General features: G+C 32.8%; 1 long non-coding RNA gene across 1 annotated transcript in view; it reads left to right on the plus strand.

The window, feature by feature from the left end:
• Positions 1 to 3,767: 3,767 nt before the first annotated feature.
• LOC150049289 (uncharacterized) overlaps positions 3,768 to 12,638 on the plus strand; it is a 51,477-nt gene continuing 42,606 nt past the window's right edge. The window contains exon 1 of the long non-coding RNA XR_016538977.1: positions 3,768 to 3,929. This is a non-coding gene — a long non-coding RNA (uncharacterized LOC150049289). The remainder of the gene's footprint in view (positions 3,930 to 12,638) is intronic.

Below are 12,638 nucleotides of genomic sequence, written 5' to 3' on the forward strand. Positions count from 1 at the left end.
TATTTCAGATTCAATTTTTTGTTCATGTTTTTAAGATGTACATATCCTATTATATGCAATGCATTAATTTATTGCATATTAAAACATTTGCTCTTTTTTGCACTCTTTCCGTTGTAAATAGCATCTTGGTAAATGTTTCCAGAGTCTCTTTTCTTTGATAAATAATTTCTCATCAATATCATTACAAATAGAGCAGGATGTTCATATGTTATCAAATCATTTTTGAAGCTGAGGCAGAAGAATTGGCAGTTTGAGGCCAAATGATCCCATATATCAACAAAATAAAAATAATTAATATTAAAAGTTCAGCTAAGCACCAGTGACTCATGCCTCTAATTCTCAATACCCAGGATGCTGAGATCTGAGGATCAGGGTAAAAAATCAGCCAGGGTATTAAAGACCTTGAGACTCTTATCTCTACTTGATCCATTCAACTACTGAAAGGCATCTTGGTTGGTTCCATACCTTAGCTATGGTAAATAATGATGCAATGAACAAGGTAATGCTAGTAAGTTATTTTGTTGTTGTTTATGGATATTTATGTAAATGCCCAGGAGTGAGATTGCTGGGTCATAGGGGAGCTCTATGTTCAGTCTTTTAAGGAATCTTCACACTGCTCTCCAGAGTGGTTGAACAAGTTTACACTCCACCTACAGTATAGTAGTCTTCCCTTCTGGCCATATTCCTACAAGCATCTATTGTTATTAGATTTCTTGATCCTGGTCATTCTAACTGGATTGAGGTGCAATCTCAAGTTGTTTTGATTCGCATTTCTTTTATAGCCAGGGATGTCAAGCATTTCTTCATGTATCTATAGGCTATTCTTATTAGCCAACCTTTTAATGAGATAATTGTTTCTTTGAGGTTTTATTTTTGTATGAGGCCTTTATCTGTTGTATTGCTAGTGAAGATCTTCTTCCACTCTAAGAGCTTTCTATTTAACTTGCTAGCTACTATCTTTGCCATACAGAAGCTCTGAAGTTTAATGAATTTTCCCAAACTTTCTTTAATTTGTTGTGTTTCAGGCCTTTTATTAAGATGGTTTCAACCTGGCTGGGCATGGTGGCTCAAGCCTATAATCTTAGCTACTCAGGAGGCTGAGATCTGAAGGTCAAGGCTCAAAGCCAACTTGGGCACTAAAGACCATGAGACTCTTATCTCCAATGAACCACCAGAAAACCAGAAGTGTTACTGTGGCTCAAGGGTTACAGTGGTCCCTGAAGAGCTTCAGGACAAGGGCTAGGCCCAGAGTTCAAGCTCCATGAACCACAAAAAGAAAGTTACCACCTGTGCCAAGGAGCATGTATTTCCTATTCCTTCCTCTGTAGTTTTCAGGATGTCTGCATTTACCTCAAGGTCTTTGATCCTTTTGGAATTAATTCTGATGCAGGGAGACCTATAAGGATCCAACTTGAGTTTTCTACAGGCACTTAACCAATTCTGCCAGTGCCATCTGTAAGAGGCTGTCTATCTTCCATCCTATTTTTTTTTGATTCCCTTATCGAAGATTAGGTGGCCATAGGTCTGTGGGTTGATTTCTGGGTCTGCAGTTCTATTCTATTGGTCCAGTACCACGCTATTATTATTATTGTTATTATTATTATCATTATCATTATTGCCCTGTCATAGAGGCTGAAGTTTGGTTTGATATTCTTCTAATGCTGTTCTTTCTGCTAAAGATTGTTTTTGTTCTACAGGGTCTTTTATTATTCCATATGAATTTTTGTATTGCTTCCTCTGTTTCATTAAAGAATGATGTTGGGATGTTGGGTATTGCATTGAATTTGTAGATAGCCCTTGGCAGGATTACCATTTTCATGATGCCAGTCCTCTGAATTCAGGGGCATGGGAAGATTTACCACTTCCTTAGCTCGGCTTTAAGTTTTTTTTTCAGGCTTTTAATTTTTTCATCACAGAGATCCTTTATTTCTTCGGTTAATTCTTAAGTATTGTTACTTCAACGACTCATCAAAAAAAAATTGCACTATGATCAAGCAGGATTCTCTGCAGGGATGCAAAGCTCATTCAATATATACAAGTCAATTAATATAATTCATCATGCTGACAGGAACAAGGACAAGAAACATATGACCATAACAACAGATGCAGAAAAATCATTTGATACAATCCAACCCCCTTTCATGATAAAAGCTCTGGAGAAACTAGAAATCCATGGAATATTCCTCAGTTTAATGAAGGCTGTGTGTGACAAACCTACAGCTAGTATTATACTTAAAGGTGAAAAGTTTAAAGCATTTTCCTTAAAATCAGGAACAAGACAAAGATGTCCACTTTCTCCACTCCTCTTCATTATAGCAATAATGCAAGACACAAACATAAAGGGGATTCAAACAGGTAAAGAGGAAGTAAAACTTTCTTTGTAGATGACATGATTCTGTATTTAAGGAACCCTATAGATTCCATTCCCAAGGTACTAGAGCTGATTTGAAACTTTGGCAATGCAGCAGGGTATAAAATTAATCCAAAAATCAGTGGTTGTATGCTAACAATAAGAGTAAGGGAGAAATCAGGAAAGCAACTCCATTTGCAAAAACCTCAAAGAAAAATAAAATACTTAGAAATTAATTTAGGCAAGGATGTGGTAACTTATTTTATTTAATTTTATTCTAGGGTGATATCCCCAACATTCATCAGTAAGCATGTACATTACTTCTTGAACATTGTTACCCCTTCTCATGTTTGTTTCCTACCCCCCTCTCGCCCTCTTCCACTCACCTTGTTCTTCCCTTACATTCCAATTTTTAAATACACAAATAAAGGTATATACAATATGCCAGGTACCAAAATCAGATACAGTAACATGTGATAAACCTTAAGGGGAAAAGGAGAAAAGAAACAGCTTTACATAGTACACTATGAACAACAATAAACCTCTTGTTTCCATATCCTGGAGTTCATTTCACTTAGCATCATGCTATCTGAACTTCTTATCCTAAGTAAAATATTTCAGTTCAGAAGTTTGTATTATTTAATCTCTTACAACTAGAAAGCAAAGTCTTGGAAAACAGTTTCCCTCTAACAGAAGTGTGTTAACATACATTTGCAATGGTTTGTTTACTTATTAGCTTCTTCATTGCTCTTTTATTGTTTATTTTACCTGTATTTATGCTTAAATTTCTACTTTTTACATCATTCTGGCGTTTCATTTTTTTTTTATCATTTTTCAGGTTTTTTCATGCATTTACATATGGTTTTCTTTATTAATTTTGAATATTTTCTACATGTAGATAAAATCAACATTATTGAAATCAGATGCTGATTCCATGTTTGTTATTAGTATTTTGACTGAATTATACAGAGAAAAGGGACTGGGTTAAATAGGCTGTGAGATGATTCCACAGGAATATATTGAACAGATTCTGAGATGTGTTTCTAGAAAGGGTGAAAATAAATATTTTTTCTGTTTTTATTAATTAAGTCTACTTTATTTTTTTTTAATTTTGCTTCATTAATGCATGGTAGATAATTATTAATTTGGGGCACAAATAGTTCAATATTATGAACTCATATTAAAACCGTCCTCAACATACAGAAAGTTCTGCAGTGTGTTTATTCTACAAAAATAGATATTTCTGAAAATCTATCAGCCCTGAGTGCCTTGGCTTACTATGACTCTGCAGGGTCTTTCTCCTTGTGCTTCTTGCATCTTCTGTGTTTGCTTATGAGAAGGAGGGACAACTGGAGGATCATGTTCCAGCTGGTGAATGTTTCTGCTCACAGGCTTTTGGCCAGAAATCATCAAATGGCTCACTCCACCTAAACACAGGAGGTTACAGAATGTGTCTGTTCGGGGAGATTTGGGGGAAAACACAGAGTATCTGATGAGTAGGGAAGATCTCAGCCACAATAATCTCCTTTAGAGTTGTTTGAAATTAACTTCCACTTTTGTTTGCTAAGGATTTTTCAAGGTAAGTGTTCACTTGCATTCTTGGCTCTTTCCAAATCTATTGAAAACTTCCTATCATATTTTCCTTCCTTTTTCCCTGCTAATATTGAAATGAGATGAATTGATTTTGAAATGGCAAATCCTTTCTCATTTCTATATATCACAAGATGTCTATATATCACTAGAGTTAAGTTGCAGTATCTAATTTAGGATTTTGGCATCTTTGTTCACAAGATGGTTTAGAGTATATTCTTACCTACGTGTGCTATTCTGTTTTAATATTAAAATTATCTTGGCCCATTGTAAAATGTTTCTAATTTTTAAAATATAAATTGAAGAATTTATACAAGTTGCTATAGCTTTCTTATATAGCAACTATTAACATGTTAAATCATTAGGGAATACATTTTTGTTTAGTATAAAATTGAATTTTTAAAATATATACTATAATGTTCATATTCCTGTTTCGCCCTTTAAAAAGCATTTTATAAATAACCTCTCATTAATTCTAGTTGTGTTTGTTGTAACCGATTCTTTCCACAAAGCTATCATTTTTTAAAATGTAAGAAGATTATATCCAATTTTAGTTTTGGTTAGAGAAGCAGATGTTTTTCACTTGATTAATCCAGCTGTATTTATTTCTCAGATTTAATCTTTTGGATAAAATAACATTAATTTTGGTAATAATGCCTTCTGCATATTTATTTCATGTGTATCTAACATTGACATTGGCTTTTCTCGGCATTTTTTATTTGATTTTGTTCTTTATTCTTTTTTATTTTATTTGCTGGCCATCCTTGTTATTTTCAGATATGTGCTTTAAATGCTATTAATTTCCTACTGCACAGAATTCATAAAACCTTTTTCATATTATTTGTTCCATTCTACAGAGTTTATAAATCATTCTCTAAGTGTTCTTTTTTAAATTATTATGGTACAGAATGAATAGAAGTTAAGAGCATTTAAAAACAGTAAAAGTATCTAAAACACATGAAAACTTAAATAAGATAATACCCGATTTAATGTTTGTAACATTTCAAAATTTATATCTACTTTATGCATAACAATATCTATCTGTCATTCGGCATTTCTTGCATCAATTCACAAAAAATAATATTTGGTTGTTAATTTTGTTTATGTTTAGAAGCTGCATTATTCAAATTCACAGAAAGTTTAAGAATTGAGTGCATTTAAGTACTCAATAGAGTACTTAATAGAGATTATTTAATTATGTGAAGTTTTAAAAGGTGAGAAAAGCCAAGCACTGATGGCTTATGCTTGTAATTCTAGCTACTCTATTCAATTAGATCCTAATTCAAAGACAGTGTGGACAAAAATGTCTGAGTCTTATCCTAACTCACCATCAAACAGCTGCAAATGCAAATATGGTACTTTTATCTCAAAGAACAATCTATGTGTGATTTGCAGACCTGTGGTCCTAGTTCCTCAGGAGGGGTACATAAGAAGATTGTGGTCTGAAGTTAGTCCTGTACACAAACATGAGACCCTACCCGAAAAAATAATTGAAGCCCAAATGGCTGGGGATGGGGCTAGAGGGTATTTAGAAAGCAGTAAATGCAAAACACTGCCAGTCCCACAAAGAAAACACATACACACACACACACACACACACACACACACACACACACACACACACGAAGATTTAATTATCATGTTCTTTAAAATTCACATTGAAATGTAAGTGTTAGTTAGCTATTTCCTAAAACTTTAGAGAATCTGTTTTTGTGCTAACTTAGCAAACTTTAGCAACAACTCCATCAGAGAAAGACTATAACATTATCTTTGACACTATATTTTCAAAAGGATATTAAGGCATTTTATGGCTGATAAATTTAAAAACTTTAAAAAATGTTTTCACATTTTAAAATCTATATAATTATATTCTTGTGAATGCATATTTATTTTATGATTTACATTGTTTCCCAATATATATTTGATATATGTGTCTTGTTTATTGGTTGTTAAAAAAGAAAAGCTTATATGATAAAGTATCTCTGAAATATCAACCTTATATAATGTTATATATAGGCTTCCTATGTTTTAATAGAATTCTTTCCTTTTCCAGGTAAAGTATCAATACATAAGAATAAATTTAGAGGAAATTGTCATAAAAATGGAATTCTATCATTCCAACGTATCTGTGCTTACGGATAAATGTACACACAGGCACAGTAGACCTTGATGGATGATGAATACTGTCTGCTTAGATCTGTGTAATTAAAAGACAATTTCATTGAAATTGTTGGATGATATCAAATACTATTTTCTGCACTTTTTATTGTAACTCAAAGATTTTTCTTTTTATTTGCCTGGACTGCTCATAGTCAATTGACCACCTATATTTCTCTAAATTTCCAGGTGAATTAAGACACAGTTTGAATTTATTCCACACTGCAATCTGTCGAACATTAAAGACAATGAATTGATAATATTTGAATATATGCTTTCTCTAATCTACCTGTTTTTGTCACTAAAATATTAATAAATTCTATTAGTACTTCTGTTATTATATTATGTGTTATTATCTAGTGTTTTCTAGAAATTCCATACTTTCCATTTTATGTACAATTTAAAAGTAATCAATTAACTATTTGTAAATATTTATTTTATAAAAATTTCAAAATATTTGAGATAGCATTATTTGGTAAAGTCAAGTTTTCAAGAGGATCTTTCATTAAACTCTACAAAAGTTAAATTTCTAGACTCAACATTTTAGATCAGAAATTTTATAGTAACATCATTCATATATTATAATCTTAAAATCTTCTACTATATCCTTGTAATCATTGCATAACTTAACTCCCCAGAATATAACTTGATTTTACTGAATTCAAAGCATTTTACTTTTAACATGCATATTTCTCACAATCAATTTATTTCCTAGTTCTACTTCTTGTTATTTTTAGAAATGACAAAAATTAAACAAATACAAATCTAAGTTAAAATATATCTGGGGAGTAGCTGGTGAAATGCATATTGATAATGTGCTTTACTGACTGTTCAAATATTTCTGAAGTGATGTTTACAGAATGCATGAAGAACTATAGAAAATTTAGAAACTCTTTGAACTGATAAACTTACATGTAGAAATTGTTTTTGAACTGTCAATAGTGATATTGAAAAAGCAGTACGTATGTTCATCTATAATTAATATTGTGAATTAATATTGTATATATCACTGATTTAAGTGATTGTATTTCAATACGTAGAACAAAGACCACTTTATACCTAATTTATTTACAGCTGACAAAATCACACTGAAAAATTTTAAGTATTAATTAAAATATAATTTGAACCAGAACATCACTTTAGCCAAGCTGAGTTCAAACCTTAATGTGGTTGTATAAAACAGGAAATTCCATCACCTCAACTCTCCAGGCAGAACCTCTAATTCATGAGCATCTGTGAGAAGTCATGACATCTTCACTGGCCTTGCCACCCAAATCTGTGTATGAATATCTGTACATATTGAACACCGAACTCTCCTTTCTCCCTGTAGCTTTTGGAAACCACATTTTAATAGCATTCTTTTTCCTTTTGCTACTAAATTTTTTCACATCTATGTGTCATAGTTTTCTCCTTTTTAAGTCTGAATGTTATTCAGACTATGGAGATACCACTTTTCAGTTTATTCATCTACAGCTGGACTTGAGTTATTTCCATACTTAGCTTTTTGTGAAGAACACACTATAAATATGACTATGTCCATGTCTCCATAAAGAAACTGAAAACAGATATTTAAACAAATATGGAAAAATAAAATGGGCTAGTAAGTAAACCTGGAAAATTATGCTACAATAGAAACGTGTCAACCCCACAAAAGTTAACGTTAAAGAAAAAGTTATTATAGCAAAGATAAAATTGAGGGATTAAGACTTAAATGAATAGCAGAAGATATATTTTTAAATAGATACTATATTGAGATGAGAGATATGATTATATTTTACAGATTCTCCATATTTTATCCCATGAGTATGCTTTGCTTTACTTTTATATATTATCTGAAAATTGTAATTACGTTGCTACAATAATGATGGGAATTGAATATCTAAGTTTACTACTTCCTTTGAAAGTTAATTAAGGAAGTGGAGCTGTAGTTCAATTGGTAGAATGGTAGCCTTGAGCACAAGCTCAGGGACAGGGTTCTGATTTCAAGTTTTAGAACAGGCAGGTGCTACTCACTACACAGACTCAACAACTACAACAACAGACAAAAAAATTATAACATAAAGTTATGTGTGTACATTAAGAATTATTTAAATTCTAACATTCTTTTTCAATTTTTAAATTATTATTATTTTATTTACTTATTTATTTATTTTTGCTGGTAATGGGGCTTGAATTCAAGACCAGGGCTCGGGCTCTGAGTCACTTTGTGCTCAAGACTCGCATTCTACCACTAGAGCCTCATCTCTACTTCTGCTTTTTTTTTTTTTTTTGATGAGTTTATTGGAGATAAGAATTTCATGGAAACACCTCTTCCATGGCTGGCTTTGAATAGCTAGGATTACAGGAGTGAGCCCAACTTCCAATGCTTTTCCAATGCATTGCTAGATAGTGCCTTTGTAGCCATTTTTTTTTTTTGGCATTTCTTTTGATATGGCCAAGTAAAATAAGTGAATCACAGTAACTATTTTAACAAAGCTATCTGTGCTTGGCTCTAGGGTATGGTGACAGGTTTGAGTTGAAAATCTCAGGAACAACGCCCAGGCCTACGGGTAGGGTGGTAGCCTGGACCTGAAGAGCTCAAGCCCCATGACCCCCCCCCACACAAAATAAATAAATAAATAAACAAACAAACAAAAATAAAGTATGTTTTTTACATCAGTCTACAAATAGAAGAATTTTAAAAGTCAGAGTTTACAACTTAAAGATCCATAAATGTAGCTTTGGAGTGTTTCCATTTCTTTAAAACTAAACAGTTACAGTGAAATGAGTGGTAGAAAATTAATGAGCTGATGATATTGGTCATATTTGTTTTTATTTTTCTGAATTCTCAGTATACTACATAGCACATGTGCTCTCTTAATACCTTCAGAGACATGTTGAGGAACTGGAAATTCTTTCTACTCGTGGACACTAAAATAGTACCTGTTTCTTGTTAGTTGATTGAAGTAGTGATTATTCTTGCACATGTGGGCTGGTTGTTTTCTGCCAGAAATAATTACCCAGTGAAGCTTATGGTAAGTCTATCAGCAGGAAGCTAACAATTGGGGTGTTGGTGAAAAGAATGTACATAACACTTTTGTGTCCGCTGCCAGATGGAGAGGCAGATGGGTGTGTAATACATGCAGAAATTTCTACATGATCTTAAATCTTCCCGGTATCCATCATCAGCAAGGTCAAGGTTTTGAAACATCATATTTTCCTGCCCCCATAATACTAAAACCTACTTGAAAACATATTTCTGTTTATGAGTTGATATTTTACATCAAATCTTTTTATTTAATTAGTATGTATTCTGCCTGTGATTACATTGCTCAGCACTGCTATCTATCTAGTTATCATGGAATGGATGGGAATATCAAAACTGACAACAATTATTATGGCATATGTAAATAATAAATATAGAAATGAAAAAACTCTGTTCTGCTTATTACACTTTATATAAGTCAATTAAAAACTATTAAAAACTACTCATTTTTGAACAGAAATTATGGAAGAAAATATGAGAAATATAAAAAGAATAGAAAATGATTTCTTAATACTGAAAGTCAGTAAAGAATGTGGGATATTCTACTTTTACTATCTGTAAGGACACTCTTCTTCTACAGGACAATAGTAATATGTCCTTAAAAATGGATCATACTTCCATGAAGAAAGTGTGAAGTGATGCATGTGATTACATGAAAATAGGAATACACACACTCTATTATCAGAAAATCTAATAAGACTTACCTATATATTTTTATGTTTATATAAAAAGTGACAAGTGTCATGAGATATGTAGCCATATTTGTCACTTTGTCTCAGCATATGCTTCAGAAAATTAGAAGATTATTCACATTCTGCCCTTCCCAGGCATACTCCCTACTCTTATCTACGAGGAAGATGTATACAATACATAATTTGGACAAAAAGCCTAGAATCATCATTATTTCTACTCTGACATGAACAGGGAGTTGAAATAGTGATTCTATTAAAAGTACAATGATTCTTTCTGAGGACCCAGTAGTTGCAAACTATTGAGTCTCCATATCTTTTGTTATCATTTCAAATGACTCCCAGAATGCACTGCTCTGCAAGAAAAGCACCAAGCTATATAGTCACAAAACAACCGAGTGGACTCTGAGAAATGGAGTGAAATGTGATTAATTTTTTTTAAAAAAGAACAAGTAAATGTATGTGATATGTTCTTGTTATCTATAAAAGGAACCATTAATTAATAAGTAAATAGCAGCTAGCATTCAAATTACTGGACAAAACTGATTTTGTAAATTAGTGATACTGGAATGGCTCTAATTTTGGCTTAGGACATCTACTATTTTGGTTTTTTAATGTTCAGGCTTCTCAGATCTTTAGTGATCTATGGAGCGAAGGATGATACTTTCAAGGCACACCCCATAGAGCCATGCATGCCAGGATCATCTAGGCTTCAAAAAAGTCATAATCTTATGGTTTATAGACAGCATCAGTATTCTAAGCACTAAAAAATATAATTCAATTTTCTCTACTGGTATAAATCCAAACATAGTCATTATATAACCTTTTCAAGTAGAAAAAAATCAATATTTAGAGTGCCCATTGAGCCAGTCTGAGTTCATATAGCTCTTGAACTGAAAAGTAGCATTTTGATATTGAATATTGTTGTTTTACTGTTCTGTATTTTGTCAGTGTCCTTCCCAAGGATCAGAATTGAGAGTGTACTTTGATCATTTTACAAATTTCAGGAGGTATCCTACAGAGCGTAAGTAGGAAGGTTTGTTGATTACAAATAGGAATAATTAAAAAAAAAACAGAGAGCAGGGGAGCAGATACCCAGGCAGGAAGAAATAAGGAACAGAGCCAAGACAGTAGCAACACATAGAAAGATAGCAAGGACATAGAATTTTCAGAGAATTTAATATCAACAAAAAGCCTATAACTTCTCCTTTTAAGGAGTAAAATGCATCTTTATCTCTGTGTATTTTAGATTGCTTCCAGTCTTTAAATACAATACTTTAGGACATTTCTAAATTTTCCAATATATTAATTTACCAGGGTAAAATAACCAACTTGACAAAGGTGAAGTTCAGAAAGAAAGAAATGAGAAAAGTCCCATTGTTATAAATCTTGAACAACAACAAAACAAAACAAAAAAAAATTGTACTTTGTTCACAAAGACACCCTATACTATACATCATTTGTAACCCATAGCTGAGGAACTTGGTCTGTGAAGGGCCCTTAGGGATCTATGCCACTTAGGATTACAGGCAAAATTCTGCCTGTCTTTGCATCTGTGCAATTCCTGGGGGAAGGATCCATATCTTCTGGTTCTCAAAGGAGTTTGTGACAAAACGCAGCTTATAAACCACAGTCCAAACCCCTGCATGTAAAGAAAGTAAGGAAGAATGCTTACTTTTAAATTGCTATGAGGTGGGCCAGAAGTTTAGTATAGTGGTAGAGTGGTTGCCTTGCATGCATGAAGACTGGGGTTCGATTCCTCAGTTTCACATACATAGAAAAAAGCCAGAAATGGTGCTGTGGCTCAAGTGGTAGAGCTCTAGCCATGAGAAAGCCCTGAGTTCAAGCCTAGGATTGACAAAAACTAAAATAAAAAAAATAAATAAAATACTATGAGGTGGTAGTTAAGATCACAGAGTCTCCAAACAAATCACCGCAGCTTAAAGTAGGACGAAGCCACTGGCTTTAATTTTGACCATGAGTGGGTTTCTTAACATCCCTATGCATCAGTTCTCTTATCTGAAATCTGAAGAGTCTAATAGTTTAATTATGGTGAAGTTTTGGTACCAGTAAAAATTCCTCAACTGTTATATTTTACATTTTGCCAAAATGTTCTCTTCTCCACAAGAAATCATTATCTTTCAAAAGTGCTTTCCATAAGGTGATTATATTAGCATAACATTAAGAAATTCTCAGAATTCAATAACTTGTTAGAAACTAGGTGAACACCTCTCTGATGGATAAGAGCAACCCTCATCGTAAGATGATACATGAAGAAAAGAATGTGCAGTTAGCCCCAAGAATGCATACATAATGCATCCCTGAATAAAAATGTCTTGATCTGGTGTGTGTGCAAGAATTTTCTAAGGGCTTCAACGTATGAATGATCAAATTGCACCATCAACTACTGTGAGGAGCAATGCCTTTAATTTCTCCATTTGCTTCCTTTTTGTAACTACAGCCTTCTAAACTAATGTAATCAGGTGTGACACCAGTAGAATACATACAAGTTACCTATATGCTACACAGAAGTAGAATGCAGAATCTTTATTGTAAAGGTGATGAATAAAATCCTAATTCCCAATTAAAAAATATCCTCCTTTGGGAAACATACAATATTTCTATCTAATATGGTAAAATGCATATCTTGCTAATATAATTTGTGCTATAATTTGAAGCACCTATTTTTCCACTTGGCTATCTATTTCAATTCAGTGTCATTGCAGAATATCAAATATAGGGAGATGTTAATCAAACTCATGTATCGTCTCATTTTGTGTTTGCTAACTGCACATCTAAGGAAAATAGGAACACAGAAACATACACA

Source organism: Megascapheus bottae, chromosome 20 (assembly GCF_031878675.1).
Source record: "Megascapheus bottae isolate mThoBot1 chromosome 20, mThoBot2.hap1, whole genome shotgun sequence".
Classification (NCBI taxonomy): domain Eukaryota; kingdom Metazoa; phylum Chordata; class Mammalia; order Rodentia; family Geomyidae; genus Megascapheus; species Megascapheus bottae.